Raw genomic sequence first — 14191 nt, forward strand, 5'->3', positions numbered from 1 at the left:
TAGGCAGTCTACCTGAAAAAGAATTCAGAATAATGATAGTAAAGACGATCCAAAATCTTGGAAATAGAATAGACAAAATGCAAGAATAGACAAAATTCAGGCTTTTTGTGAACAACAGACGTAACTTGTGCATCCACTATCTTGGACCCAGTGATCCATTCATACTTGTGAGTTTTCTTCTTGCCTCAAAAAAGATTTGATCAATGGAGCTGTTGTTCAGACATGACTGGAGATGAACCAGCAGCCACTAGCAAGCAAAGCCACATGTCACAAGGGAGACGCACGAGCTAAGGTAGTGGGTTCTCCCGGTGGATAAAATGAGCGCAAAAAAGGAGAAAAGGAGGAGAGGCAATCCACCTTCACAATGTTACAGCAGTTCTGTTTGAACTACTCTTCTCTAGGAATAATATCTTCACTCCTTTATGCGAACATGAATCACAGTATTGCAGCTTGCTTTGTTTTATTGTTCTCAGTAAGTGATGTATGAACGATGTAATGAATGCTTCACTTTGCCTTGGCAAAAAAGTGATTTTTTTCTTCTTCACTTTGTTTGGCTGCGTAAGTGCAGTTACTGGCGTAAGCGTTTGGCTCAGTACAGTGACAACGGTCTTATGCCTAAAAAGCTTCAACTGCAGAATGCAAATCCTTTATTTCTAATGACTTCTCTCATGGCACTCAGCAATGAAGCGGAGCTTTAGAAGGTGGAAATTATTTGGTAATGACCTTTTTATCTGTTTCAGGGACCAGACTTAAACAGCTAAGTTACCTGGTGTAGATAAAGCATGAGACTGAGGACAAAATTTGTCCTAGAAAATGACTTGATTAAACCAGCAAACTTCTTAAAGCAGCTACATTAGAAAACTTCAGCCATTTATTCAGGATTCATGGGTGATGGTCAGGCGTGAAGTGTCTCTGAGCCAGTGAGAAGGAAAGAAGGGCTCAGATCCCTTTGATGAATTAAATACCAATAACAGGCAGGAGGCACCCAGGGGACATTAGACATACTCTACTTCAGGGCAGCAACAAACTAGACCCATTAAAGCAACATGGGCTACTAGGGCTTCCCTGGTGCGCAGGGGTTGAGTCCGCCTGCCAATGCAGGGGACACGGGTTCGTGACCCGGTCTGGGAAGATCCCACATGCCGCGGAGCAACTAAGCCCACATGCTGCACAGCTACTGAAGCCTAGAGCCCACGAGCCACAACTACTGAGCCTGTGTGCCACAACTACTGAAGCCCACGCGCCTAGAGCCCGTGCTCCGCAACAAGAGAAGCCACCGCAATGAGAAGCCCACGCACCACAAAGAAGCGGCGTAGCCCCCGCTCGCTGCAAACGGAGAAAGCCCACGCACACGAATGAAGACCCAATGCAGCCAAAAATTAAAAAAAATTATATATTTTTTAAAAAGCTATATTGGCCACTGGAATCTCTTTTCTCACTGCCACTGTCTTTGTGTTCAGCTACCTCTACACATGGATTCACCCCAGGACCCCTCCCAGATTCCTGAGTCTAATTTAGATCCTGAAGACTTTGCGTCCTTCTAACAAAGCAATCTCCCCATTGGTTTTAATTGTCTGCCTGCCTCTTGCTGCCTTGTAAATGGTACGGTGCTAATAAACATTTACTGGATAAATAAATTAATGATTCTAATTACAGGGAATAAAGGAAAAAGTGCTTGATTTTTACTAGAGAGACTGGGGAAAACTTCACAAAGGACGTAGCCATTAAGCTGGGGCAGCCCTGCTTAAAACCTGAAAAGTGTCTAAACGATCCCAGGATAAGGTCCAAGCAGACCTTCATGACCTGGTGGCAGGTTCTCCCCGACTCTCTGCTGGAGTCATTAACTCACTCTCCATCCCTCCAAGACTCCTCAGCTTTATCTTTCCTCCTGTTTTCTGCAAACTCACTGAAGCCTCGCTAACTTGTTGTCCTTCACAAGCTTCTCATCACCTTCACAAGAGAGGCTTCCCTCACTCACCTCCCACCTTCACTCCATGCCAACTTCCCAAACCTCACTCAGTGCCTTCTCATATGTTTGTAAAGAAAACTGGGCTTCTCACCAGCATGGCATTTATTACCTGAATTCAGAAACCCCTCTAACTGAAAATAGTTAACCTGTAAAAAATTAATCCTTGAGGATATCTGTAAGTTAAAAATGCTCACGGAGTGTAAGTTTGGAGTCCCCCAAACACATACTCACTAATTAGCAGGATGACTCAATTATTCCAATCTCGAAAGCCCACCCTCTCTTCTCTTCCTTGAATACAATCCAGCCATCCCTGCATTCCAATTCTTCCTACTTACCCAGGATCTTTTTAACCAGTGAAGCCAGTTTTAGCTACACTGGAAAGCAGGTGAAGCAGGCTGGCCCCACCACGCCATCTTCAAAATGACACTGGGTAAACCTCACAGCTCTAGAGTCAGCACCTTTTACTTGTGGCCAGTTTGAAACAGGACTTAAAGCTAAAGAAGCAACAAAGCATCAGTAGCGGTTCTTCTGGTATCAAACGAGCACAAAGAAGAAGCACCTAATTGGAGGTGGGGGTTTGAGGAGGTGATTCAATGAAGACATTGCACAGGAGATGGCTCTAAACTGTACCTTCAAAACAAGCAGGAGACAGCTACGTGGAGGAAGCTCTGGGAGGGGAGAATGTTCCCCACTAACGTTCAAAGACCTAGAGCATGTTGCTTGCCAGGAGCAACATTGACTTGGATGTTGCTAGAGAAACATGATGTTGGTACACAAAGCAAGCGAGCACACAAGGTGAACCACTCCACTCGGACAGCTGTGAACCATAAACCTGAACAGGGAAAGGCTGGAGGCAGGGAGGCCAGAGAGGAGGGTGTAAAATAACTGCAAAATCCAGGAAACAGAGAGAGCAGGGAACATGAGGGGATGTCATGTCACTGTGGAATCTAGAGACGGAAAAGCAGAAATCGTGGTAATCAGAAAACTCAGCTTTGATGAAAAGGGCACTAAGCTATCCTTTTCCAAATAGCATAGCTCAGCAAATCTGAAGGCCCCTCTCTCAGTATACAGTCGACAGAAGTCAGCAGGTGGAAGGGGTCACGTTCAGTACCAGCACTAACACACTATGTATCTTGCACTTTAAAGAATGATAAAAATGTCCCATTAGCTTCTGTCTTATCTCTTCTGCTGCGTCATAGTGATAGCGGAAAACGGGAATCACATCTGAATCAGTGAATCAGCTCTGGTTTTGGTGAAAGATTGGTTCTATCTCCAGGCTTGATGATGCAGATGTGGGATGAAACTTCCTCATTCCATTGCTAACACTTAGGACTTATCCCATCCTAGAAGCACCAAAAATGAGTGCAGATGCAGCGTTTCCATCTATTGTTACTATTTCTTGGATGAAGAAGAGAAAAAGAAATCGTAAATAATTACTGAAAAGAACAGGGTGTTTCAATTGTCACTATGAAAGTAGATGGAAAAAGATAAGATTTTGTCCCTACACAAAGCTCAGGATTTTGATTCTAATGAAATTGAAAGCAGAAAGAAGCTATTAAAGCCACAAAGTGCTTCAGAAAAAGGGATGTATAGATAACAGCCAATCCACCCTCCTCTCTATTGAGTGGAGAACAATTAAAACCATTTCAGGTTTTCATTCTTGGGTCACATCCCACAGGTGAACTCAGACCAGCCAGAATCAGAAGAGTCTCTTAAAAGCACAGCTACAGGGCTTCCCTGGTGGCGCAGTGGTTGAGAGTCCGCCTGCCGATTCAGCGGACACGGGTTCGTGCCCCGGTCCAGGAAGATCCCACGTGCCGTGGAGCGGCTGGGCCAGTGAGCCATGGCCGCTGAGCCTGCGCATCCGGAGCCTCTGCTCCGCAATGGGAGAGGCCGCAACAGTGAGAGGCCCGCGTATCACGAAAAAAAAAAAAAAGCACAGCTACATTATATACATATATAACTGAATCACTTTGCTGTACACCAGAAACTAACACAACATTGTAATCGATAATACTTCAATTAAATTTTTTTTAAAAAGCACAGCTACACCGGCCCCTTTCCCTGCAAGATCAGTTACCACCTCAATGACAGCGCCTAGGCTTACTTGGGATGAGTTATTTTTAGCATATCTATGGAGGCTGCCATTTGGAATCATACAGTGTCAAAACCAGGAAAGGCCATAGTATTACGGTAAATACTCAACTAATTCCTGAGTATTCTCCCTTCTAATAGAAAATCCATTTTCACATACATGGTTCGTTCATATGGCACATATTCAGGGTAATCAGATAATTAATATTCATTAAATGCCCAGTGGAGTTCCTTTCTCTGTCAAATAAAGGGCATAGAGTTGTATGGTCACTAGTACCACACCATCTGGTTCTAACATTTGGAGACTCTATACGCCGACCGCTGGGCTTGGGGGCTGAGCAGACCCTGTAAAAGACCATGAGTTGCCAGCCAGGCACTGAATATATCTCTTTTATTTCTACTGATGCTGTAACTTCGTTTATTATTAAAAGTCATTATGCTATGAGACAAGGGGCACATGCATATTTTGCAGAGCCTGGAGCTTATGCATTTTGGAGGGTGGTCCTATTTAAGACAAAAAGAACAGGAAAGCACAAATACAGAATCAAGAACAGGACCTTGGAAGAGGCCCAGGCAGGTGAGCGGCCTCGGAGCTTAAGTTTCATGAGCTTCATGTTAAATCCATCTGTTCAGCACACATAACAACGACGAACTCCTTGTCTGTCACCTCCTCATAACTATTTTCTTTATTTCTTTATACCACTCCTTGTGTTAAATATAATTTAAGGTGACTTATGGAGCTACAGTCAGTACAACAAGATGAACTTAGGCTCAAAGCAAATAAGCAAGAAGTGTGAACTAAGAAAAATGACATAGGGCTTCCCTGGTGGCTCAGTGGTTGAGAGTCTGCCTGCCGATGCAGGGTTCGTGCCCCGGTCTGGGAAGATTCCTCATGCCGCAGAATGGCTGGGCCCGTGAGCCATGGCCGCTGAGCCTGCGCGTCTGGAGCCTGTGCTCCGCAACGGGAGAGGCCACAGCAGTGAGAGGCCCGCGTACCGCAAAAAAAAAAAAGGGGGGGTGGTATAGCAGTAGTCTACACAGATGACGATGAGGTGAAGTACCCTGCACAGTGCTTGCCATAGAGGAAGCATTTGGTCTCTACTAGCAGGATTATTATCCTCGTCATCATTACCGTAGCAGTTGATTTTATAGTCACAAATTAACGAAAGTTAGTTTTTACTTTTTTAAACTCTGATGAGTACAAAATCGCATTCATTTCTTCTCCCCCACTTAATCAACTTCTCAAGGGCCCTCATTTTACAATTTTCTCCTTTCTGAATACTCAGACTTTAACATAATTTGGTTGAGATTGCCTAGATACAGACCTGCCCATTCAGGCAGAAAAATGTATAGGCATCCCTGCAGGTAAACAGGGACCACATGCCTGGGTTCAGGCCGGTAGAACTGAGATCACTGCCATGTACATCATTTCCAGGCCTGGCCTGAAATCCCCTGGGTCACCTCCCTGTCACTGAGGCCTGTGCTGGTGACATCACTGGATGGAAGCGGCTTGGACCCCTGAGTCACAGCCTGGAGGACAGCCTCCCAGGAGAACCATTCAACCCATACTGGACTTTGACACACAGTAGAAATACACTTTGATTGGGGCGAAACTCTTAAATGTCATGCTGTATTTTGATCACCTCACAGCCTAGCTGATTCTAGTAACACTTGAAATCAAGAAGCACAGTAAAAGCAAGCGTGAGTAGTGAGATAAGATGAAGGAAAGATGAGAGGGAAAATAAGCAATAAATAAAGAAACCTGAGGAAGGATGGAGGTGGAGAGAGGGGACCAGAGGTAGCCCAGGGCGGTACCCTGCATGGGACAGCAAACATAAGGAGACTGGTTAAATTAAATCAATTGTAATCAATTAACTAATAGAATTGAACGACGCCTGTATCATGAAATCTCAGATCTAGTATTTTCTTTAAATAAAATGAAAAAATGGAAAAGAGTGTTTGGAGAGAAAAAACATGGAAGGAGGGGGCGCTTTGAACAGAAGGACGAAGGAGCACAGTTACGTTGAACAGGAAAGAAAATCAGAGCTGTTCGGAGCCGCAGGAGGCCTGAGACGGTCTAGCTGGACCCCTTTATTCTACAGCCGTGGAGACACCGGCAGAGAAGTGCATCCCTCTGGCGCGTGTCAAAGGAACTTGGTCACAAAGTGATTCTCTGTAGTTCAGTATGGAATCTCTTACTGGGTGGTTCACAAATACCATGTTTATGAAGAGACGGTTTCTCTCACCACGGGGGCCAAGGTGATCGTCGCAAGTTGTAAATGAACTTTTCCAGGAGGCCGCCCACGAAGTTCCCCCAGGAGCATGCGCACCACGGAGGGCCCAGTCAATGATCATGATGGAGACTCGCTAGAGGTCTTTGCCGGCTCACCGAGGAGGTGAAGGGGCGTGGCGTCCCCCTGAAGGATCCGGACGGGGCCTGTTAGGGAAATGGCTCCCTTTCCTCCCTGATGAATTTACCATTCATGAGTGTGTCACCCTTGGACGCTAACAGCCACCCACCGGCCTTCCATTAGTTCTGTGGTACTGATCGGTCTGCAGCATCTAAGGTTTCAAACAGAACTCAAGTGCAGTTTCTGAAGGTATCTTGAGCTAGGCCGTGGTAAATGGGAACTTTTGAAAGGTTGCCTGAAGCCATAACAACAGACAAAGCACAGCTTGCTTCCTCTTCCTTTCAAAGGACGCCTGCTTTATTATCTGAACAGCAATACCCCCAAAGCACCTCACAAGCCTGGGAGAGGAATTGCAAAACAGCAAGCAATTCTTAGCCCAAATCTGCCCACATTGAAGCATCCCTCTCTGCTCCCAACTTGTAAACTCTGCACGACGAGATACGTCAAGTGAACTGACGTGAGATGTAAAAAATAAATTAGATTTTGCCTTTCTCCTTCAGTGAACACCACCTATAAATATAGTGCTGTGAACCCGACGGTTTCCCTTTAGAACATGGGAGAGAACATTGCACTCAGTTGCCAGTTCAGTGTAATGTCACCGTTCGTTCACACCACGTGTGGCGTGTCATCATCATCATTATGCAGGCCCGGGGGACACTTCCACAGCTGAATTACTCCATGCTTGCATTAACTATACCTCCACGCTACCACAGAGGTCAGCATGACGCACAGCCTGGTTTCATACGTGAAAGTCTCTTGTTATTTTATAATACATACTGTGCTGTTACAAATGCCAGGCGGTTATTATGTATGAGTAAAGAGAAGGGTAAGGGGGAAGAGGCCTACCAAGGTGCTGATGGATGGTCTAGAGCCAGTGGTACAGACAGGCAGGGGGTGGCGCCAAGGCAGGACCCAGGGGCCTGGCTCCTGCTCTGAGCCCTAAGATGCTATCCCCTACCCCTAGGATGTCAGGTGAGGGGATTACTTCCTGTGGCTTTCCACACCCTTGTGATAAATTCCAAATTGTTTTTTACTTATAGCCCAAATTCTATTCTTCCATATTATTTCTCACGTTTATTAATTTTCCCAGTTTTATTGACTATAACGAATTCTATTTATTTAGGTTGTACAATACAATGTGATTTTTTAAGGTACAAAATGATGATTTAATATACTTATACATCGTAAAATGATGGCCACAATCAATTAACACATCCATTACCTCACTCAGTTACCTTTGCGTGTGTGTGTGTGTGTGTGTGTGTGTGTGGTGAGAGCATTTAAGATCTACTCTCTTAGCAAATTTCAAGTACACGATACAGTATTATTAACTATGATAACTGTGCTGTACGTTAGATCCCCGGAACTTATTCATTTTATAACTAAAAATGTGTACCCCTTGACCAACATCTCCCTGTTTCCTGCACCTCTATCCTTGACAACCACCATTTTACTGTTTAGTTCTAAGAGTTTTTTAGATTCCACATACTTGTGTTTTGTGGTTGTTTTTATATTATATATTGCACACACACACAGACACGTACTAAATCTGAAAGCTCCAAGAGGACAAGGACAGTCTGCATTGAGCCCCACTTCACACCCAGTGAGACACACGGCACCTGAGATTCTTTAGGAGCTCAATAAATACTTGTTGATTCTGAATGAAAATGTTAACCTATTCTGACAGGAGGGAAGAGAGAATTTAAAAATGGGTCTTCCCTTTAAAGATCTCTTTTTAATAGCTTATAATATTTGCCTTTTTTTTAATTTAGATTTTAATTCTTCATGACTAGATTCCACCCAAAGATGTTTCTTTTGAAGATAGGAGAAAAAGAAGAAGGGAAAAAAAAAAAAAGAATCCTCCTGGTAATGTTTGTATTTTGTGAAATTTGAAATGGTACAGTGTCCAAAACTACTTCTGATTTCATTTGAAGTTCAAGCACTTCAAAGAGAAGTTCATTTATAAAACATCACATCTCTCTGGTCACTCACTGAATATTTACGAGTACCAATCACTTCAGTAGGGTGAAAGTTAATGCAAAAAAATAACTGTGACAGGGAAAAAAATTTAAATGAGTTTTCACAGCCTCTATTCTGCTTTTCCTAACTTTTCCCCCTTTGTCCCAATTCAATATCCAACATACTAAACACAGCCAGTGGAGGCCTTTCTTTCCCTCCGTCTCCAGTCCTGAGTCTTTTAAAATTGGGCTTGTTTGAATTATTCAAGAAAGGCAAAACAGAGAAAACACCAGGAAATGCAAGACCCGCTTTGGGCTGAGTCTGAGTGAGTTTTAGAGAGTTTTGAGAAAAACGGAGAGAGACTAAAAGTATATGGAAGGCTACAATGAGTGAGGTTGGGGGAATAGATGAGAAAAGATTTTGGAGTTTTGTTTTTTTATTTATGAATCGAACATTTTGACCTTTTTCAAGAGACCAAGTAAAGACTTCAAATTACAGTTGAACTACATAGGGGTGACGAGAACCAACCCTCCACACAGTCAGAAATCTGTATATAACTTGTGGAACTTGGCCCTCTGTATAAATAGTTCCTCCATATCTATGGCACCACAGCCTCTGAAAAGGGATCAAGAGGTACAAACTACTATGTATAAAATAAATAAGGTACAAGGACATGTTATACAACACAGGGAACACAGCCAATATTTTATAATAACGATAAATGTAATATAACCTTTAAAAATTGTGAATCACTATGTTGTACACCTGAAACTAATACTATTATAAATCAACTATACCTCAATTTTTAAAAAGATTTAAAAAAAAACACCAGGGAAAAAAATCGTTTCCTGTATCCTATCGTCTGGAGAGTAAATCAACATTATTTTGTAATCTCTATATTTTTTTTTTCCTTTCTTCCTCCTCCCTCTAGCTTTCTTTAAGTGATAAAACACATTCCAGCCGGAACCAGAAACATCAAGAAGAGGAACCACATGAATTTATATTGAACTCTTACCTCTATAAAAACTAGCCGATGTTTGGTCATTTAAAGAAAACCTGGCATTCGGATCACACTCATGAGTAGATAATTGACTGCAGGAGAGAATACAAGCAGCGGAACCATCAAGAGGCTGAAACGGGCTCCTCATGTTCGATGTGCTTTGGACAGAAACTCCCTGAGCCTGAGGAAAAGGAGCCTGGACCCTCCAGAAGGCCCCGTGATCCACAGCATGGGAGCCGCTGAAATAGGCAGGACGGTTAGCAGCCGGATGCCCTCAGGAGCTCCTAGCAGAGTTGAAAGCCCTTCTCCAGCTACATTTCCAACTCAGAGCCAGGACGGATGTCAATAATTAAAAGTCTTACTTGGTAGAAGCCTTTACAGAGTGAATTGTTGATCTCAGTCGGCCCTATGGAGTATGCATTACACTTTCAAAAGTACCGAAAAAATCCAAAAAAGCCCAAATTAAACAAATTTTCTTAAAGGTACATTTTCCATCCATCCATTCATTCACTCACTCATTCACTCATTCATTCATTCACAAACATCTATTTGATGCCTACTGTGTGCTTAAGCCCTGGATACACAGAAAACTAATAGATGAGGAGATGGTCCCCTTGGCTCCTGTAGTCCACCCTCAGTTACTCTTGATAATTAGCCCCTAAATTCTCAACCTGAAGATAATCCTCAAACCACAGTCTGCTGAATCCAGCAGTCTTCCCCAAATGAATCTTTTATTCATGTCTCTTCATTAACTTCCTAGGACACGTTCTTCGCTTCCCACCCCACCTGCAAGCTCTCTGAAGCCCCAGGGAGAAATGACCACTCCCCTCATTCTGCGCTCTGGCGACAGGAACTGCCTGGGTCCTTACCCCACATGCTGTTACCACATTTGTAATCTGTCCCCTCTGCTTCCGTAGAGCCCTTCTCAGGTCAATCCAGCCTGTTAAGAAAGAGACAGCAGGCTGAAAAAGGAGTCACTTGTGCCAAGCCCACCAAACGGAGACTCAATACCTCATTTCATTACTGTTTCATCTCCTCCCAGGAGGAGTGGAACTTTAAACCAGTCCATCTGGAATGATCTGGTCAGCACTGGTGAGGTCATCTACCAGACGGACCCCTGCCATCCCGTAAAGGAAGGTAACCTTGCCACAGACAATCTGCTCTTTGCCAGTAACTTCCTTGTCCTGCCTCTGTCTGACCATACAACTCTTTCATTTTGTGCAGCTCCTCAGACCTCCTTTCCATCTGCTAGATGGGATGCTGTCCGATCCATGAATAAAGCCAGTAAGATCTTTAAATTTTATCTAGTTGAGGTTTTATTATTTTTTTAACAAGTCCCACATCTCCTTGTATGTCTAACACCTTGCTGGCATATAACAGATATATAATAAGTAATGGAGTTAAGTAATGATAGTTCTGGGCAGCAAAGTCATTTGATTTGCATGTTCTCTCTGACCTTGTTGAAAACCAAAGGGAAGGAGCCAACACAAGGAAACAAGGTAATAAAACACAAGCTGGGCCTTGAAGGTGCCCTGGATATGAAGTGACCATGCAAAGATGGAAGGTCAAGAGCACTTTCCCTGTAAAATGACCCCACCTGGATGGTGGCATCTACCCCATGAGAACATCTGAAGACCATGGTGAGGTTCATGGAGGAAGGAAGGTAAGGACATGGGAAGGGAGGGATGGACCCACTGAGAGCCCTGAGTGCTGTGGAGGGGGGGGGGGGAGGGTGGTTGGGGGGGGGGGGGGGGAGGGAGAGGGGAAGCCATTCTAAGTGCTTGGAGGGAAGCCACGCTCAGACATTGTCCCTCACTTAGTTTTTCTCCTCAGTCCTATAACCACTGGGAATAATTTCCACTAACATGTCTTACACAGTGAATGGCATCCTTGCAACGTAGAATCAACTCAACACATTTAAATTAAGTTCAAAAGCAGAATCAAACTGGAGTGGTTCTTTAAACACAGATACACTCTCACACGTTCTCTCTCTCTCTCTCACACACATACACACAAACACACAGAACAAATCTCCTCCCATAGGTAGGCTTACTTTTCTGGTGTTTTGAATTTATGAAATTGGCTCTAATCTCTCCCCTTCAGAATGGAAGCAACCTAAGTGTCTATCAACAGATGAATGGATTAGGACAATGTGGTATACGTATATAATGGAATACTACTCAGCCATAAAAAATAACAAAATTTTGCCATTTGCAACAACGTGGACGGACTTGGATGGCAACATGCTTAGTGAAATAAATCAGACAGAGGAAGACAAATACTGTATGATATCACTCATATGTTGAATCTAAAAAATGATACAAACTAGTAAATATTAAAAAAAGAAGCAGACTCACAAATATAGAGAAGAAACTAGTTGTTACCAATGGGGATGGCCAATATAGGGGTAGGAGAGTGGGGGCCAAAAATACTGGGTGTAAGATGGGCTCAAGGATGTATTATACAACACAGGGAATATAGCCAATATCTTGTAGTAACTGTAAATGGAGTGCCACCCTTAAAAATTGTACAAAAAAATTAAAAATTTTTTTAATGCCTTCAAAGGTATTATTTAAAGGGGAAAAATAACAGAAGTGGGCAGGCGAGAAAGATTTGGAAGTAGGAAATTGGATAGGGCAACTGAGCTAGCCAATGCCAGAAAGCTGATTCTCCAGCCTGAGTGTAGAAAGCCAGGCATCCCCCAATTTCTACCCACCTGAAGGCTCAGGATGGGTGGCTCTGTGCTTGTCTGCAAGTTGTCTGCCTTGACTGTGCAGAAGAACTAATTTAAGGTAGCTCCATACTCCTGTGGTCCCCACCAGAAAACACGCCAGTTTGGAAAGGATGGGCTGAATGCATTCCCTGTGGATGAGTTGCCCTAACACTGTCCACTGTGTCTCAAGACCCTTAAGGTATTCCCTTAAGAATGGCGATGATCCAAGCTTTGGTAAGGATGATAGTAAGCATCTCCATCTGGCAGCAAGTAGAATACATTGCTTCTTACATTTATTTCTGGGTAGTAGAAGCATCTAGGCCCACTTGCTATCACAAGAATATGAAACCCATTCGTCTAAAGCTCAACCAAATTGTTATAACATAAGAAGGAGAATGAGAAAGGCCTCCTGATCCCCAAGAGTCCCTAAGGACCGAGGTCACATCTTAACCTCTATTTTCCTGCATCATGGGGAGGCAAAGAGCAAACATAGTGCATCCTTCTTGATATGTGAATTTAAAAGTAGATATTTTACCTATGATAAACCATAATGGAAAAGAATATTTTAAAAAAAGAATGTGTATATATGTATAACTGAATCACGTTGCCGAAAGTACAGCAGAAATTAATACAACATTGTGGCAGGAGTGGGAGCAGGACCGTCGGGCCCAGCGGCTGGAGGCCAGACTCACCACACAGACAGCTGTCTTTTGAAAGGGTAAGAAAAAGAAGAGGAAGAGAGAGAAACTACAGGAATCTACATCAGAACTGCATGAGAAATTGACATTGGAGATTTGTTCAAGATGGCGGTGTAGAAGGATGTGCAGTCACTCCCTCTTGCGAAAGCACCAGAATCACAACTAGCTACTGAACAATCATCGACAGGAAGACACTGGAACTCACCAAAAAAGATACCCCACATCCAAAGACAAAGGAGAAGCCACAATGAGATGGTAGGAGGGGCGCAATCACAATAAAATCAAATCCCATAACCACTGTGTGGGTGACTAACAAACTGGAGGACACTTATACCACAGAAGTCCACCCACTGGAGTGGAGGTTCTGAGCCCCACGTCAGGTTTCCAACCTGGGGGTACGGCAACGGGAGGAGGAATTCCCAGAGAATCAGACTTTGAAGCCTAGTGGGATTTGATTGCAGGACTTTGACAGGTCTAGAGAAAACGGAGACTCCATTCTTGGAGGGCACACACAAAGTAGTGTGCATCAGGACCCAGGGGAAGGAGCAGTGACCCCACAGGAGACTGAACCAGACCTCCCTGCTGGTGTTGGAGGGTCTCCTGTGGAGGCAGGGGGCGGCGGTGGCTCACCGTGGGGACAAGGACACTGGCAGCAGAAGTTCTGGGAAGTACTCCTTGGTGTGAGCCCTCCCAGACTCTGCCATTAGCCCCACCAAAGACCTGTAGGCTCCAGTGCTGGGTTACCTCAGGCCAAACAGCCAACAGAGAGGAAAGTCAGGCCCACCCATCAGCAAACAAGCAGATTAAAGTTTTACTGAGCTCTGCCCACCAGAGCAACACCCAGCTCTACCCACCACCAGTCCCTCCCATCAGGAAGCTTGCACAAGCCTCTTAGATAGCCTCATCCACCAGAGGGCAGACAGCAGAAGCAAGAAGAACTACAATCTTGCAGGCTTTGGAATAAAAAAACCACATTCACAGAGAGATGGACAAAATGAAAAGGCAGAGCACTATGTGCCAGATGAAGGAACAAGATAAAACCCCAGAAAAGCGACTAAATGAAGTGGAGATAGGGAACCTTCCAGAAAAGGACTTTTGAATAATGATAGTGAAGATGATCCAGGACCTCAGAAAAAGAATGGAGGCAGAGATCGAGAAGATGCAAGAAATGTTTCACAAAGACCTAGAAGAATTAAAGAACAAACACCTAGAAGAATTAAACAACAAACAAACAGATGAACAATACAATAACTGAAATGAAAAATACACTAGAAGGAATCAATAGCAGAATAACTGAGGCAGAAGAACGGATAAGTGACCTGGAAGACAAAATGGTGGAATACACTG

This window comes from Monodon monoceros, unplaced genomic scaffold (genome assembly GCF_005190385.1).
Source record: "Monodon monoceros isolate NGI ecotype Baffin Bay Population unplaced genomic scaffold, NGI_Narwhal_1 Super_Scaffold_17, whole genome shotgun sequence".
Lineage (NCBI taxonomy): Eukaryota > Metazoa > Chordata > Mammalia > Artiodactyla > Monodontidae > Monodon > Monodon monoceros.